The sequence below is a fragment of the Nilaparvata lugens genome, chromosome 13 (assembly GCF_014356525.2).
Source record: "Nilaparvata lugens isolate BPH chromosome 13, ASM1435652v1, whole genome shotgun sequence".
Lineage (NCBI taxonomy): Eukaryota > Metazoa > Arthropoda > Insecta > Hemiptera > Delphacidae > Nilaparvata > Nilaparvata lugens.
Genome location: NC_052516.1, coordinates 12,379,040 through 12,398,894, shown reverse-complemented (window position 1 = coordinate 12,398,894; position 19,855 = coordinate 12,379,040). Strand labels below are relative to the sequence as shown.

Sequence of the window (19,855 nt, the reverse complement as noted above, 5' to 3'; positions counted from 1 at the left end):
GCATTTAATTGGGATTCTCGTTAAATAATAATTATAAAGAAACTAACGATTGATTTCAGGTGATTACTACAATGGGAGTAAAATTAATGACAATGTGGTAGGGTGAAAGGAATGTGTAAATTTATGTTTAAAAATGGATCAAAATTTAGATTTTGAAATCGATTTTCAAGCAGAATATGATTCCCACATAAGTTACAGACTTGTGTGTGGGTAAAATAGAGAAAATGATGATGAGAGGTAAGTGGACCTAGTTTCAAACGGGATTATTATATTATTGAATGGCATTTTAATTATTATTAAGTGGGATTTTAATTATTAAGCGAGATTAAAATTATTCTTAGCAGAGACGGCTCTTCAAATAGACGAAGATTCAGGTTACACTGAAGATTGGGAACTTAATTTTGATATTAATTCAGATTTAGGGGTTTACAATTTGAGAGTAATGAATTCATAAAAGCTGTGTTTACACCAAAGTTAATAATCTTTATAGATTAAATTAGATTGAACATAACTTATCATATACACATGATGAACATTCATGTGTTTGTCAAGTTCCGTTCAATCTATTAGAATCTATAAGGATTAAGTTATCAACATTTTGTTAATAACTTTGGTGTAAATGCAGCTAAAGTGAGGGAAAGATCATTTTATACGAAAGGTGGTCAGAAATAGTAAAAGAATATTGAGGAATTGAAAATGAACGTTTTTGAGAGAAATTAATTGGATAATGCCCACATGAGCTCTAGGCTTGTACGTGGGTGGGTAATAGAATGAATAATGATGAGAGATGAGTGGACCTACAGGTCAAGGTGGGGTTTGAATCATCGGGAAGCCAAGAAGTTGGAAATGAAATTGAGAAAAAAGAGGAGATGAAATGACGAAGTTAGAAATATGAATGGATGGTGCTGCAATGAGAAGGAAGGGAGTACATGAAATTACACTTTACAATGTATAAACTTATTACAATTGAAAAAATTACAATATTTTGAGAGATGCAACAACACACAACAAAGACAAAAACAGTAAACAAATTAATGATGACGACGATTTCCTCCTGAAAAAAAGCAAACAGTGTGGCAGCATCCCAGAAATTTACAATCTAATCTAATTTATTACAATAAATATGAAAAATTCCAAGTAGATGTAGATAGTTTACAAAAAATTGAAAGGAACAACTGAAGAAAAATCCCAAACTGAATATAAAAAACTGAAATAAAATCGGGGACAGTTTTGAAGAAATCAAAAGAAACAAACTAAACAAAACATCCCTTATCGACATATACTTCGATATTGAATTTGAACTGAAGGTTCGCCTCCAAAGCAACTGAAAAAAGAAACTGAAAAAAATAAAGAGCAGGGGAAAGTTAAAAAATAAATAAATAAAGGGAAACAACTAAAGAAAAACTCCAAAGCAACTGAAAATAGAAACAAATTCAAAAGTATAAAAGCTGAGAAAAAACTTGGGGGGTGATGGTCCAGACATGCAATTACCAATTCCACACAAGTCGCCCAGGACCGATCTAACAGTTCAACAAGACATTAATTTCTTCTTCAAGAAAAGAATAAAATTTAGAATTTAAATAGATTAAAAATTGAAATTCAAAGTTAATAATTTTCTCCTATTTTAGTGAATTAATATCAACTCACTGAAATTGATTCAGATCAGGAAAAAATGAATTCTGAATAGAACTTAAAGAAAAAGAAATAAGAATTATAAAGAATAAATAAGAAAAAATTAGAATAAATAAAGAAATAAGAATTTAGAAAAAGAACTAGAATGAACTGTTAGAATCGGTCGAGAGCTGACTTTTACCTTGATTGAAGTTCTGCGCAGTCCGTCCGTCCGTCCAGCTGCCTCCGCGATGCCTGAAAATACCCCACTAGGATACCCACCCCCATGGGCATTTATAATATACAGCAAAACATGCACAATATCAACAACATCACAAACAAAATATGAAACAATTCAACGTCTTTTGAAAATGAAAGTAAATTCGAGTCCTTTCACTATCTATCACTTCACATCAATAATTCACTTTTATGCACATTTCAATGTCAATGTTTGTAGTTTTCACTTTATATAAACTCTTACACTAGAGTCCCACTATGTTGTAAAACTGTATCTTCTTTGCTGCGTCTTCTATCTTTCTTCTCCGTCCCACTGTTCCATTTGACCAGGCCATCCTTTGGCGTTGTCTGTCTCTCTCTCTCTCTCCCCTCCATGTCCTATAAAAAATACAAACTACCATTAACATTATAACAAAATAATAAGCCTAAGCCACTTTAGATAAATGTCGAAATATGCACTGAACTTATTTTGTGCATCTTCATAAAATGCATGGCCTCTTATGGAGAGCGTTTATTTTCGACAAACATTACAACAGGGGACGTCTCTCAACCAGCAGCAAAAGAGCCTCAGCATAAGGGTCAAGCCACATAAGGCGTTTTAGAGACGCGTCGGCAGGGCAGGAAGCTCTCCGATTGGCTGATCATGTGATTCCCGAACGCCAACCCGATCGGAGAGCTTCTTTCAATGCCGAATCGTCTAAAAAATGCCTCATGTGGCTTGGCCTCAAGGTCCCAACTGTACTGGCGACATATGCACTGAATTTATTCTTCGCATCTTCAGAAAATGCATAGCCTCTTATGGAGAGCGTTAATTTCGCTTTTATAGTATAGTTTTAGTTATTAGACAGGCCACTAACGGTAGGATAAAAGCATGTCTATCAGGCACCAACACACACGTTCATCATGAATATTTTGTCTTCAGCGAGAGGCTCCTGACATAAAATGAACAACCAATAACGATAAATAGACCACTGTAAAATTAGAAATTACAATAATAAAAAAACAATTTAACCTCAAAACAGCAGTGGAGAAAGAATAAACAAAAAATCTGGTGTGGCGCACTCACACAACTTCCACTGGAAAATTAGAAATTACAATAATAGAAAAACAATTTAATCTCAAAACAGCAGTGGAGAAAGAATAAACAAAAAATAGGTGACACAAAAACCTAAACTCCAAAAAATTTGCTGGAAGCCTTTCGCTGATGACACAATAATGTATGACAGCATTTTTATCATGCATCTCCTACGGTTAGTGACCAGCCTAAAGCTAGGTTTACACGATGTAGCAGAGCTACATGTAGTTCAGGTTCAGCTATATAGCTCTGCTACAAATTCAAAAAGTGACACTGGAGATCTGCTATATAGCAGTTTTAAGCCTATTTTCTCAGTTATATAGCAGAAAATGAGCTATCCAAAATGTCCGGTAAACATCAAAGAGAATATGCTAAATGTCAATTTTAGTTTATAGCAGAGCTAGATGTAGCTGCTCTGTCCTTGAAGGAAGGCTGCCGCAGCTGTTTACTGCCTGCTGGATTTAAACCAGGGGCCTGTTTCATAAAAGTTACAAGTCCTGTAATACAGGAAAAGTCCATGTATTACATGTAAAATTTAGAACTTTGTGTTTCATAAACAATTTTCCCTGTAAAACAATTTACAAGACATTTGCCTGTATTACAAGTAAATAATAAGGGACTTTATCTTAGTTGTGTTTCATAAAAAGAAACTTCCTGTATTACTGGACCTGTAAGATGTTGAATATTTTATCATTGTTTAGACCATCCTAAAACTTTTACAAGTGTAGGTAGAATCTTGAAAAGCGACATTTTGTTGAAAAGGCAACGTGTTGAAATGGATGAAGGTAGTAGTTCTAGTTCTGGTAAAGATGACTATGTTATTATTCGTAGGCCAAGAATTTTCCAGGAAAGAATTTCTTACAATATGATGCAGGAAACATATCAATATTATGAACGGTTTAGATGAAGCTTTCCTCAATAAAGCGTTATTGAAAATATTCAGAAAATGTACGTCCATAATGTTTCATGTTTTTATTAAACAAAAACAATGTTTTTATTAAGATATTTATCTCGGGCCACTCCCGTGTTTCGGATGGACACGTTAAACCGTCGGTCCCGGCTGCCTAAAAAGCAGTCGTTAGGTCATGTCAGAGGCCCTGAAATTGATCAGTTGCGACCTGAAAACTCTGACACCAGACCTGAGCCAGCCAGGTCACTCGATATTATTATTATTATTATTAAACAAATTTAATTAATGACGTTAATTTAATTATTAACATTTGATAATTAACTTTTTTGAAACATTATACTACTCACATAACTGTTATAATAAGTTATGTAAGTTAAGTAGTTATTATAATTCCTCAACTATTTATCATTAAAAAAGTTATTCTCCAGCATGAATGCAATCTGTCCATCATCAGAAATTTGATAATGTGGATTTTCCACCAAAACATTTTAAGTAGGTAGCACTCTGTTCAAATATTATATTAGGCTCGCTGGCCAATGAAAACATTAATTCAAAATAAAGGAACTGTAATACAGGCGAATATTACAGGTGATTTTACAAGTGTAGAATTATTTTTATGAAACATAATTTTACAGGATTGTAAATTTTAATATTTATAAGTCCTGTAATACAGAAATGGCAGCTCAGAGAATAAAAAAAGATATTGGATAATTTTGTCTCTATTCCAGTCAAATCCACTCTCCATCATTGCACAATAATATATAAATCAGAAAGAAATGCTTGCAATGCGCAGTAACCTACTAGCACTCTGACAACAAATGAGTACAGTAAATCTGGTGTAAACCAACCTTTGGCAGCCTTCCTTCAAGGACGGAGCAGCTACATCTAGCTACATATAACTCTGCTACATAAAATTAGCGTTAAATCTACTTATAGCAGAGCTATATGTAGCTGACAGAGCTACATTTTATATAGCTTTCCAGCTACTTAACGTAGCTTAAGAGACAATGCATCCGGCTAATGAGCTAAAAGAAATTCGGCTCGTCTCAGACGCCCGCATAGTGGGGACTCTACATGTGGTAAGTTAATCATTGTAACATTCAATAATAAATATTCACAATTGAGATAAAATTATTTTTGTAGTTCATTATATTTCTACATAGCCTACAAACAATTTGGTGCTATGATGAGGTTCACGTTATAATGGCAGTGCTTGATTAGCAATGGTATTGCTATCCTTGTCAATCATCTAGCAAAACTGACAGCGCTATCTCTTTCTCGCTTTGCTCTGTTGCCAGATCGTCTTTAAACAATGTAGAATTGTTAACGATATAATTTATTATTTTAAACGAGACAGTTAATATTACATCAATAAACCTGATCAGCTACCGTCTATAGGATCGGCAACGTTGTTCTCCTATCTTTCTTTACTGCCATTATAACGTGGACCTCACGATAGAGTGAGACATATGTATGGGAACCCTTCAATAACTTGGAAACTGTTATAGATATAATACTGTAACTTCCAGGGTGAGTTATTGGTCAAATACTCTACCTTTTAGACGTACAACTGAATTTAAACCGCTCATAAAGGGGTGACTTAGGGGTTGTAATTCGAATATTTTAAATGTAAACACCCATTGTGTGGTACATCATTTTTAAGACCTTTTTAAAACAAGAAAGATAACATCAATTGAAATGTTCTATGATACCTTTATCCAAAATGACAGCTGATAAAACTTTATCAATTATTTCTTTAAAAACTAGAACTTCAATCAGCCGCCTTTTTGGATACAAGTATCATAGAACATTTTTATTGGTGCCATTTTTCTTGTTTTAATATGATGTACCACACAATGGGTGTTCACATTTAAAATAATCGAATTACAACCCCTAAGTCACCCCCTTACGAGGGGTTGAAATTCAGTTGTACATCAAAAGGTAGAGCATTTGAACAATAACTCACCCTGGAAGTTACAGTATTATATCTAAAACAGTCTTCAATTCATTGTGTATTGTGAATCATCATTGTGAATTTGTGTACCGTAGTTGAGAATTTGATATTGTGGTAATTATTCATATTGAATGAAAAAGACCAAGAAATTGTCAAAAACCACATATTTATTGATAGTTAGAAAATCCGGATTCGGTTCTTACACCATTGTCAATCTCTGATAAACTGAAAGTTTTTGAAAAGTTTAAAAGCTTTTAGTTTATCAGAGATTGACATTAGTGTAACAACCGAAACCGGTCTTTCTGACTATCAATAAATCTGTGGTTTTTGACAATTCCTCAGTCTTTTTATTAAATATGAATAATTACCACAATATCAACTTCTCAACTACACAAAAAGCCTTCTATAGACGGTAACTTATCCTGAGTCACAGTATTATATCTACAACAGTCTCCAACTTATTGAAGAGTCTCATAAATATGACTCACTTTGTAGAAAAGAATAGTGCTATCTGCATTATCTAATGACAGACAAGGATTCTATAAGGTGAATGTGTGACTATAGCTGCAATATGCACCACTCCACTCTGCAGAGCATCTGTGCAGTCAATATAGTAACAATCACTTTCAACTGTCGGCACTGGATGAATGGAAAGCATTCATGCTATTTATTTGCTGACAATTGCAGGTGAGTGTCACTCAACAGCAGACAGATCTATCATAAAAATGAGACACAGTTTCGGCTGTTGCTACACCACAATATTACTCTCTAACAATACAATTGCTGGAGATTGAAATTATGAAACAAAACTAGGATTAGAGTGGAGTGGTGCTAATAAACCATTCTGATCTCAATATTCATTCACTGAATCTACCGCAATATCAATTTCAGTATTATTTATTATTATTTAAAGTGTGACCCATACTACTTGAGCTACATTGAAATGTAGTTTTTATTGTTAATTTTTGAAAATTATATCAGTTAAATGGCGGCCATCAACAGCAATACACTGATGTAGCGTCGTATTTTTGAAGTTTTAAATCGCATTTTGGCAAACTACGATTAGTAAGGCCTGGATATCTTCTATGATTCGCTCCTTCAGCTCTTCCAAGGTATGTGGGCGATCTTTGAAAACTTTATTTTTGAGGCACCCCATAGAAAAAAGATTGCATATACTTGAATGGGGTAAGCGTGCTAGCCATAGTTATTTGAGAATGGCAACATCACTGTCAATGTCACCTCACGGGCCACTCCCGTTTCGGATGGACACGTTAAGCCGTCGGTCCCGGCTGCCTAAAAAGCAGTCGTTAGGTGATGTGAGAGGCCCTGAAATTGATCAGTTGCGACCTGAAAACTCTGACACTAGACCTGAGCCAGCCAGGTCACTCGACTTTATTATTATTATTAACGTCACCTCCCAGCGTTATGTGGCAATGTTACAGACGTTTCTGCGCCCCAAATTGGAAGAACTTGCTGAGGAACATGACTTGGGAGAAATATATTAGGATGAAGCTACAGCCCACACAGGGCGCATTCCAATGAATGTGTTGAGACAAATGTTCCCAGGGCGGCTTATCTACTACCTCCGTAAACAAAGCCGTAGTGCATTCGCGTTACGTCAGCACAGGTAGGGCTCCTACACCAATAAAATTTCTATATCAGCTAGAGTTTCTATTGGTCTAGGAGCCCTACCTGTGCTGACGTCACACCAACGCACTACGGCTTTGTTGACCAAGAGAAGTGAGGTCTAAGATTCAAGTCGACGGTTTGGCATTTCTCTTAATGTTATGTTTGAATGTTTAAATGTTTTTATGTTGCGCATTTACGGCGAAACGCGGTAATAGATTTTCATGAAATTTGACAGGTATGTTCCTTTTTTAATTGTGCGTCGACGTATATACAAGGTTTTTGGAAATTTTGCATTTCAAGGATAATATAAAAGGAAAAAGGAGCCTCCTTCATACGCCAATATTACAGTAAAAATGAGACTATAGAATTATTATTCATCATAAATCATCTGACAAGTGATTACACAAATGTGTGGAGAAGCCACATTTGCTGTGTTTCTGTTGCTGTTTGAATCTATTGCTGTGTTTCCATAAGGTCTATAGTTTCTATCAGGTACTAGTGGATGAGAATACTGCGTGAGGTCTACTGTTCACAGAAATACTAGTTCACGGAGGTAAACTAAGGCTCTCACTAAGGCTGGACTTGAGGTGGCCGGCACGCTCACCAGATTTAAGCAAATGCAATTTTTTTATTGGAGTTACCTCAATAATAAAGTTTTCAAAGATCGCCCACACACCTTGGAAAAACTAAAGGAATGAATCATAGAAGATATCCAGGCCTTACCAATCGCAGTGTGCCAAAATGCCATTTAAAACTTCAAAAATACGACGCTACATCAGTGTATTGCTGCTCATGGCCGCCATTTAACTGATGTAATTTTTTTAAAATTAACAATAAAAACTACATTACAAACTGAATTAAAAACATTGGAGAATTTTCTTCAAGTTGAACCGTTCATTACTTTTAACCCTTCCGAACTCGTCAATCGGCTCTGCCCCACTCTGCACTACTTGCAATAGTGAGATAGTATTTTATCAAGATTGGTGTTGCTATCCTTGTCTATCATTGCACAAAGTAGACAGCGAATGTATCAAATCATGGTGTTGTGTATCAAGTTGAGATGATACTGTATCATATTGGTTTGATACTGTATCATGTTGTGGTTGTTCTTGTTCTTTAGTGGGGTCCAATTTATAATGTGTCATTTGAGTTATATAATTTTCAAAAATTAAAAATAGAAACTACATTTCAAACTGAATTAAAAAACATTGAAGATTTTTTTTTTCAAGCTGAACCGTTCATTACTTATAACCCTTCGAAACTCGTCAATCGGCTCTGCCCCACTCGTATAAATAGCAGGTCTAAGGTCCAGCAGTGATTACATTAGGGCAGCAGTGAGACATCAGGTGTCCGAGAGTAAAGCATGGCTGGGACACCAGGTGTCCAAGAGTAAAACATGGCTGGGACACCAGGTGTCCAAGAGTAAAGCATGGCTGGGACACCAGGTGTCCGAGAGTAAAGCATGGCTGGGACACCAGTCCCTGGACCAGTCTAGAACCTGGTGACAGGACACCAAACCATCAGGCGCTTGGTAACCCACTAGTGTCCTAAAGTAATACATGTCCAAGTGCCGGTTGCACAAAAGCCAGTTGAATTTTAACCATGATTAATTTCACGAGAACCAATAAGAGAAGCCGTCTTTTCTTGAAGGCTTCCACAAAAGCCAGTTAAATTTTAACCATGATTAATTTAACGAGAACCAATCAGAGAAGCCGTCTTTTCTTGAAGGCTTCCACAAAAGCCAGTTAAATTTTAACCATGATTTCACGAGAACCAATCAGAGAAGCCGTATTTTCTAGAAGGCCATCTCTGATTAGTTGAAATTAATCACGGTTAAAATTTAACCGGCTCTTGTGCAACTGGGTCTTAGGCTTTTATTACATTGGGACACCAGTGGGTCGCCAGAGAGCAACCATTGCAAAGCACGCTGCTACACCAGGATGGCTGGTGATCCTATAGTGAGGTCCACGTTATAATGACATTGGAGAAAGATGGGCTGACAGCGTTGCCAATTCTCTGCCTTACCGCTGCCTTCTATAGAGGATAATACTGATATCTGATACAATATCAATTGTTAATTGTTGTTAAAAACAATAAATTATATTTTATTCGTCGAGAAAATATATTATTCAATGATCAAAAAAAAGATTTTCATAATTGAGTTCGAATATTTTGCTAATAAATTATATTTCTACCTTGTTAAAAACGATCTGGCAACGTTGCGGAGTTGGTAAAAGATAGCGCCATTTGCTTTGACGAATGATAGACAAGGATAGCAACACCAACGTTAATCAAATAATGTCTTTTTTTTCAAATCAAATTTATTTTATTTACCAATTCACTAGAAATTTACAAAATACACTTATCAAAATAACACATTATAACGTGGACCTCACTTAAGACTGTGCAAAGGCTGAAAATAAACTTTCTAGTCGTGATATTTTTCAAAGTTTTTCGATTTTTATATAATTAAGCTATCAAAATAAAAAAGTTTTCCAGGAAATTTTTTTTCCGATCATTACTTTTTGAGATATGAGCGCCTAAGGTTTAAATTTTTGGGACAGAACATTTCAAATTCGGTAAGAGATAAATCCATGAGATTTAGAGGATAGATTCATCATGGTATTGTTGATCTAGTAAAACAAAAATTTACTGAAAATATAAATTTTTAAGATGGTTATTCAATTTACTAAAAATAACCAAAAATAACTTTTAGTTGAGTTATTTTAGTTGAATTGAATAACTTTTTCAAAAATTCATATTTTCAGAAAATTGTTGTTTAACTAAATCAACAATACCATGAAGAATTCATCCTCTAAATCTCATGGATTTATATCTTACCTAATTTGAAGTGTTCTGTCCCAAAAATTCAAACTTCAGGCGCTCATATCTCGAAAAGTGATGATCGTAAAAAAAATGTTCTCCCGAGTAAACTTTTTTATTTTGATAGCTTGATGATATACAAATCGTAAAACTTTGAAAATATCACCAGTAGAAAGATTATTTTTAGCCTTTGCACAGCCGTGAGAACAACAACAACCACAACATGATATGGTATCAGCAAAATATGATACAGTATCATCTCAACTTGATACACAACACCATGATTAGATAAATTCGCTATCTGCTTTGTCGAATGATAAACAAGGATAGCAACACAAATGTTAATCAAATATTGCCATTATAACGTGGACCTCACTGTTGCAAGTAGTGCAGAGTGGGGCAGAGCCGATTGACGAGTTCGGAAGGGTTATAAGTAATGAACGGCTCAAACTTGAAAACAAATTCTTCAATGTTTTCAATTCAGTTTGAAATGCAGTTTTTATATTAATTTTTGAGAATTATATGGACCTCACTAAAGTATAATTGCTAATAATATTGTCGGCACTGACCTGATAATGCAGCGTCCGCTCCATCTCTTCTCTCACTCTAGCAACACCAACCAAATGACAATCCTCCTCCATGCAACCGCTCAGAACTCACTTCGCTCTCTGTGCTGTTCTCCTCTCCTCTCACTCTGCTCACTGCAAAGAAAAATCAGCCACGTTATGATCCAGTCAAGTAATTAACATCAATTTAATTCAAGATGAAAAACACACATGATATGGTATCAGCAAAATATGATACAGTATCATCTCAACTTGATACACATCATGATTTGATACATTCGCTTCAATCAAAAACAATCATAATAGTCAACTACACATTGTAATCAATCTTCGTATCTTTATAAGTATTCAAGTTTTGGACTGACAAGTTTTTTTTTTAAACTCAGTTATTGTAATTTATATTCAATGAATAAATAAAAAAATAATAGTAGAATTGAAGTGGCTTGACAGTGTTTTATAGGGGGTGCGACAGTCGAGGCCTGCGACCGAAGAGGACTGTTTTCCAGTCCTCTACGGTCGTAGGCCCCGACTGTCGGGCCTGTACAAAAATTAAAGAGGCCTCAACTGTCGTCTAACGCAGGCGACATTTGAGGCCTCTTTTTCAGGAGTCCTCTACGGTTGCAGGTCTCAACTGTCGAGCCTGTACACAGATTAAAGAGGCCTCAACTGTTGCCTAATGCAGGCGACATTCGAGGCCTCTTTCTCAGGATTCCTCTACGGTCGCAGGTCTCAGCTGTCGAGCCTGTACAACAATTAAAGAGGCCTCAACTGTCGCCTAACGCAGGCGACATTTGAGGCCTCTTTTTCAGGAGTCCTCTACCGTCGCTGGCCTCAAATGTCGCAGGACTCTTCTGTCGTTTGCCTCGTTTGACATCAACCCATAATATATATCATTATATATTGATAGCATCAATCACTTTTTGTCAATTACTTCTTCAAGATGGCTACCTCCTGAACGAATACACTCTTGAAATCTTGTGTTGAGATTCCTGCAACATTGAGCTGGTATATTGTTAATTTCATTTTGAATTGTCTGTTATGATTCAACCGTTATTGGTCAAGTTGCGAAAACGTTTGATTTGAAACTGCTCATTGATTGCTGCAACATCTGCGTTTCCTGGTCCCATGATCTGCCAACCTGTGATTTTCTGTTTGTGGAGCTATCTCAAATCAAACGTTTTCACAACTTGACCAATAACTGTGGTTGAATCATAACAGACAAAATTTGGGAGAAGACAGTTTTCGGCTATGCCTGTTGTCTTCTCCCAATCACATTATAATTATGATTTGTGATTGTCAATTGTAATTGAACCATAAATTATAACTAGAAAATCTTTATACTCCACAAAACAGCATATAAACTAATGAACTTAGTTAATATCGGGAAAATTATTCAATTCAATATGGAAAAACAACTCAAGTTGTAACCCCCACCACAACCACTACTGACACGACAGAAGTCACGTAGCCCTTCTTGTTATCAAAAAGATAGGACAACCGGAATCAAAAATCAAATATGGATGCCTCCATACTATCATTATTTTAAATTCCAAATTTAAAGTCCAATCAAGACCTAAGGACTGAAAACGGCGATAGATCTACTATCATTTATGAGGAAATTCATTTTGTGTATTAGAGAAAATTAATTGTAATTTAATGTCAAATAATGAGGGTAAACGTTATTTGAGTAAGATATACTTGAGTTCAGTTACTGCTTATAGATGAATAAATCATACTATATTTCAAACACAAAAAATAACAGCAAGTACATGGAACACAATGAAATGACAGAAATTGCAATGGGAAACAAATATTACAAAATGATCTTACCTTGAACAATGAGTGCTTTCAAACGTTCAGTCGCTGTTTCTAATGATACAGAGCTCCCAACTACATTTTAATACTCAACCCTTTTTGGCACAATAATAATTGTAAATAATACTGTAATTTATCAAATGAAATCACTAAATAACGACTAAATTCATCCTTTCATCCGACAACCCTCAACAAGTCGACTGGCCCTCAACACAAACTGGTCAAATTTGAAGGTGAATGAAAGAGACAAAGGAGAAGAGCGGTTTTGGGTTTGAGACTCACCCCAATTTTGGCATTTTCCACACGTGGTACATTCAAAAACGCAATGATAGAATTCTCAAAAACTCGTTGATTATCGATTGATATCTGTTGAAATAGCTTTAAAAATAGTAAAACTTGTCAGCCGAAATATTGAATTCAATTGAAAACAACCCAACCTTGCAACACCCAACATAGCACGTTAATTTATTGAGTCAAGTAATTGATTTGAGCAACTCAAAATCATAATATTTTCAATTTAGACAACTCTTTGTGAGGCCGGGTCTTTAATTAACATATTTACTCACATCTTTAACATTTCTCAAAGAATATTACTTTGCTAAGAACAATCATCACTGTAATCTATGAAATGATTGCAAATTGCACTAGAGCCTGTGTAACTAAAAACAGCTCAGCTCCATACTAAAACTAAACAAAGAAATTTACAAGACTAATCACAGGGCTAAATTTTTGGAGTAAAATATGTAAGACAGACAGTCTTCAGATAATGATAACCTGACCAGTACATTGTTCTATATGATAGGCTAGGAAATTAATGCCGCATAAAGGATGAATAGTCTGCAGAGACTATTAGCTAAATTTGCTTCATGGGATAACTTATGGAACAGACTATTATCTTTGCAGAAAATAGGGATTTAACAATAAAATACGAACGAAATGCAGACGTTTGTTATCGTTAATATTCAAACATAAAACCTAGAACTGACTTTGAATGTTTGTGAATATTATTGAACAACTGCGTATCTAATTAATTCAACTAGTCTTGGTCTTGACCCTAAATCTAAATAATGGAAATCAAATTACTTCAATAAATAACATCAAATACATTCGAATTTTTTGTAGCACAATACCATATAATTGTATTAGAAATTGGCAAAATATCCAATCTACATTGATTTAGGTTTTGTGACTTACGGTGCTTCAATGATTTGTTATGTTGTTAATCTCCAAATTAAGTACTTTGATTCACACGAGAAAAAGTAAATTATAAAGAAAAATTAAATCCAAACCACACAACCGAACCGTCTTCAAGTTCAACTGTCAAAAACCAATATCTGTCTGTCATCCATTAAACAATGAAGAAATCAAGTGTGCTTCTTTGAAGATTCAGTCAGCAGAGCGTGTGTTTTCTAAGTTGACCACTTGGTAGCAGCACTAGTCGAGACCTTTCAAACAATCGTTTCTCTCGAGGAAATTGAAATTGATCGCGCATGCGCTATCATGCAGGACAAAATTATGAGGTCTACGTTATAACGGCAAAAAGATGAGAGTCTAATGATGTTCATGGATGAATATGATAGTTCATAGGCAAAAAGATGACTAATGAAGTCTGTATTGAGATGTAAATGAAAATATTGATTGTCAGATGAATTTCATGATCCACCAAATAAAGTCAAGTGTGACATGAGATACATTGACTTTTTGGCGGTACGAAGTTCGCCGGGTAAGCTACTTATTCATAAATATTTATTTTACAGCTCCAGCCATAAAATACATAATAATAGAATGATTGGCAGAGAAACATTATTGGGAGAAGAAATAAGATAACCATGATGATGATAAGTTCATGAGGAAAATATAATGTATGTAATATTGGGAAAGATGAAAAGAAAAAATCTGTTGTGGCGCACTCACACAACTTTCCTTGCCGTTATGAAAATTGATCAACTAACGCTAGTGATCACGCGCATCTCAAGTCTACTATTCAAAGATCTGAGCCAGCTATGTGACAGGACAATAACGCTGGATACACACGAGATCTGCTATCTCTTCTTAGTGAATGATTTAATAGAATCAACAGTTGCCAACAGTTTGCAATTGAATAATAACATTTTCTCAAATTTCGAGCTTATTTTCAATTTTACTGACCATTAATTGTAGAGATTTTCATGCTCAATATTCTGCACTCAAAATTTTTTGTTTAAATTGTATCTGAAGCCTGATAATTGGGAATCTGAAATCAAACTTTGCATACATGGGGCGTAGCTCCTGAAATTTTTACAGATATGGGACTTGTGGCAGTTGGTAGAGCTATTGACCGATATAATTTGTTCGACAAATTAATTGATCGAAGACCGCAGATATTTTGCAAAAAAAACTAGGAGAATGATGGTGTGGTTTTTGGCCGAAAGAGACACAATTTAGTCGTTGAATTTGTTAGGATATTTTGCAAAATATTGCAATTTTCAAGTAATATATCGAAAATTATTGTATTATGAATGTGATTTTGAGTTCTGTACGTTTTTTATGATATTGTTGTTGCATGACCTAGCAGATTATATATAATGATTGAACAACCTTTTTGGGCTATTGAGCCTGTGGTACTTTCCTGGAAGTTGTGTTGAAATTTATTCACAACACTGACATTTTTTACAAATATTTTTACAATGCAATTATTATAAAGAAACAGTATAATGATGGAAAAAAAGAAAAGAGCTTCAGTATCTCAACAGCTGTGGTTGAAGTTCTATACTATTGTTATTGTACATATAATAATATGAACGAGACAGTCACTTGATTTTGATAACTAAAAAAATAAGTCTTTGTCAATTTCACACAAACAGAAATAGATCAATACTAAAAAAACAAAAAGAAATAATAATAAAACCTGAAAAAACAAATAAAATATAATTTCCTGAAGTACCTGAACATCTATACGGCAAATATATTATAACATAAAAAGAATAAATAAAAAAATGATTCAATAAATTAATAAATATGTAATTCCTACAACAAATAATAAATTCTTATATAGTTACAGAGTAATTTGGTAGAAGAGTGATGATGGTAAACCAATAATACAACCCAATGAGTAAAATTAATTTATTTTGTAAACAGTGTTTAATAATATATTCATAATATAAAATAAATATACATATTTTTCATTTAACTACAACATTGTTAATCCTAATTAATTAGCAATACTGGATACCATTAAAATTTGTACGTATGAATTGATAAATCTTGATTCAATTTTTCTTTCATTTGACAAAATTTTTTTATCAAATTCAATATAAATATTTAGTGGAATAACAGAGATTATAATACAGAACGGTCATTCAAGTTAACTTTCCTTGATATAAAATTCAATATAAATATTATTAAGTGGAATAACAGAGATGATAATACAGATCGATCATTTAAGTTAACTTTCCTTAGAAAGTATAAACCTTTGAGATTCATTAATAAGTGATCAAATCTTGGAGATCATGTTTAGGCTGTAATTTTATTAAAATATAATTCAGATAAAATCCAATTCCAAAACATTTTCAACAAATTATTATTGGTGTTAATTTACTAAATTTGAATAAAAATTGATATCATTAATAGGTGTTGAAATAGACTATTTTATTGCAAATATGTTTTGAAAGATGGGACATGATCTACAAGATTCTATTACTAATAATTTTTACAAAAATTTAATAATAGATGAATAGATAGTTGGAATAGATGTTTATATTGTAAATGTATTTTTAAAAGATATGACATGATCTCCAAGATTTTATTATTAACAATTTTCACAATATTTACTTTTAGCACATCATAAATTTATCTTTAAATAAATAAATTCATATTATCTACGTTCTTTCAACTTTGATCAAATTTCTTTATATACTTCAACGTTGCATCCATGATATTTTATAATATAAATAATTAATCATTATACAATACCTACTAAGTTATTTGGCACAAAAATAAGAGCTTAATACACCCTCTAAAAAGTCCAAAACTTGTAAAAAATTCTAAGAAATAGATTATTCAATAGAAAATGCTGTACAAAAGTATGAAATTTGTTCGTCCCTAGATAAAAACAGAATGAAAACCTTTGTTCATTGATATAACAAAAATATTCATACCATCAAAATGTTCATATATGTTTTTCACCTTACCAAATACTCTAAAATTCATTCATATTTGAGCTAGGCCTATATGATAATTTTCTTGGACGTTTGTTCTTGTGACAATTTTCACATTAATATTGGGATGATGCAAGTCTTAAGGTGCCGCGAACATGAGCAATTCACTTTTAATCAGCTGACTATATCTGTATTTCTACAGAAACGGTAAGATACAGATATAAAAAGCTTGGCATCAGCTGATTAAAGGTGAATTGCTCATGTTCGCGGCGCGTAAATCTGTACGCACCTATAGATACTCTAAAATTCATTTATATTTTAGCCCACATGATAATTTCCATGGACGTTTGTTCTTGTGTAAATTTGCACATCAATAATTGGATGATGCAAGTCATGTATACAATAGAACATGGAATGTTTAAAATAACACATTAAATCCTTCATGTGTCAAATGAAATATAATGCATGTCATGATGTATAGGCTGAAATGAAAAATGGAATGTTTGAAAAGTACACATTTGGAATGTATAAAATAGAACAAGGAATGAAGTAAGTGATAGGATACCTATAATATGTAGGTGATACCCACCGTATTTATATTATTCTTCTATATACCGTGGGTCATAATATACCGTGCTAAGCTTCTCCACACATCTGTGTAACACATGTAATGAATAATCCACTTGTCAGCTGATTGATTATGAATAATTCTATAGCAAGGGTTTACAAAACATCCCACGGCGTGGGTTGCTTTTCGTGGATTAGCGTGGGTCTACTTTGCGGCTGGCCTTAGAGGTGGCTATGGTATTAGCCAACAAAAATGGATGGAATTATGCAATTGGAATGTAAAAATGAAAGAGAATGAAATATCGAAAAGATCTTTCAAGGAATGACACATGGAATGTTTTAAATTAACCTTCCGGCAGTCGCCCTGTTGTAAAAAGTACAACAGTGTCAGTTTTTGCTGCACAAACCTATTGAATGGGGTGGTGTCAGTGAATGAGTCACCTATGCATTCCAAAACTTTCCCCTATCACTCCACTGAGTTGCAGTATCAACCGAGCAATGGTTCAGTCTTTAGGTGCCATTTAGTCGCCACAGTGCATTGCATAAGATAGGGAAAGACTGTATACGGGGACTGTAAACGAACCAACAACACAGAATTGATGGCTTTGCTTGGTGTACATTATTGGGCTATGAAATGGTAATCATTCAAATGTTCATAGGCGTAAAATAATCTAAGAAGATGGAAAAAGTAATTATACAATTAATTAATACAGTAAGTTTTGACAGTAAACAGAGTACATAACACTTGGGAAATTGGATGTTGTACAAAATACAACACGCGACTGCTCGTGATATTGATTAGGGCGCGACTACCGGAAGGTTAATGAATATAATACAATATTGAACATCAAATATTGGAATTATATTGAAACCAATAGATAGGAGAATATGTTCGTATTTTTATTTATTCTAATTCGTTGTTTGGAACTCCTTTTATACATCATTTATATTCATGATAAATAGTTGTAATGAATACCATTAAGTGATATTCACTCCAAGCTTCCAGCATGGGGATTCTTGATGATATATTTTTAAAAAATGCAGTCACTTGCCGGTTGCACAAAACACTGTTAAGTTCTAATCCCGATTAAATGCCACGATAACCAATCAGAGAAGCCTTCTTCTCACAAAAACCTTCTATGACTCGTTCTCTTGGAATTTAATCAGCATGATTAAAATTTAACGGTCTTTTGTGCAACAGGGCCTCCAAGAGTTTAAAGTGAAACTTTAAATAATATAATATATGATGTATTAATAGCAAATTCAGATCAATTACCTGACAATATACGTATACAAAATGATAGAGCTCAATCTATATCACCTCATTGGTGAGATGAAAAATGATTTTTTTATGAGGTGATTGATGGAATTATCAATAACAATTCGAAGACGTCATCAATAGAAACTCAATGAAACCAATAATAGGTCGATTCAATAAAAGCTAGCAATTGCAATTCTAAGTGCCGGTTGCAGAAAAGCCGGTTAAATTTTTATCGTGAATAATTAATTTCACGACAACCAATCAAAGAAAGCTTTTTAGTAAAGACGGCTTATCTGATTGGTACTCGTGAAATTAATCTCGGTTAAAATTTAACCGTTTTTTGTTCAATCGGGCATAAGTAATTTTCAAGCAAATACTAGTAGGCTATTTGAGACAGCTGTATCATCTTATTTGTAAAGCTATAGTGAGGTCCACGTTAAAAGCGAGAAAGAGATAGCGCTAACCGCTTTGTTGAATGATAGACAAGGATAGCAATACCATTGCCAATCAAACACTGCCATTATAACGTGGACTTCACTATAGAGCCAATGACTAGCTGCTAGACACTAGATTCTAGGTTTCATTCAATCGACCAATTATATTATTTGTGACAAGTTATATGATATCTTGAGCAACAGACCTCATAATAATACATTAGTGACGTCATATAAATCTGAAATCTGGAATTTGTGACGTCATACTCAATGACATTATGATAAGACAATCGACGACACATAAATCCGGAATTTGTGACTTCATAATACACAATTACCTTATAATAATACATTAGTGACGTCATATAAATCTGGAATTTGTGACTTCATAATACACAATGATTACCTTATAATAAGACATTAGTGACGTCATATAAATCTGAAATCTGGAATTTGTGACGTCATACTCAATGACCTTATGATAAGACATTCGACATCATATAAATCTGGAATTTGTGACTTCATAAACACAATGATCTTATAATGATACATTAGTGACGTCATATAAATCTGGAGTTTGTGACTTCATAATACACAATGACCTTATAATAAAACATTAGTGACGTCATATAAATCTGGAATTTGTGACTTCATAATACCATAGAAAAACAATAGCGTAAGTATGGTATAGGGCGTTTATGTCGCAAATTTTACTGTTATCTCAAGCCGATTACTGTTGATTAATGTCGAATTTTACTGTTTTGTTGGGATGAGAGTGTATGAACGGCACAATATGAGAGACTACCAGTGTCACACAGCTTCACGGGAAAGAATTAC

The 19,855-nt window shown here is 33.9% G+C and overlaps 2 long non-coding RNA genes across 2 annotated transcripts; both read right to left on the bottom strand.

The window, feature by feature from the left end:
- LOC120354024 lies at positions 1-13,951 on the bottom strand. Its single transcript, XR_005572780.1, has 3 exons — positions 13,815-13,951; positions 10,809-10,940; positions 1-2,226 (listed from the first exon to the last, which is right to left on the bottom strand). It is a non-coding gene; the product is annotated as an uncharacterized LOC120354024 (long non-coding RNA).
- Positions 13,952-15,708: 1,757 nt separating this feature from the next.
- LOC120354025 lies at positions 15,709-19,800 on the bottom strand. Its single transcript, XR_005572781.1, has 2 exons — positions 19,425-19,800; positions 15,709-19,224 (listed from the first exon to the last, which is right to left on the bottom strand). It is a non-coding gene; the product is annotated as an uncharacterized LOC120354025 (long non-coding RNA).
- Positions 19,801-19,855: the final 55 nt, after the last annotated feature.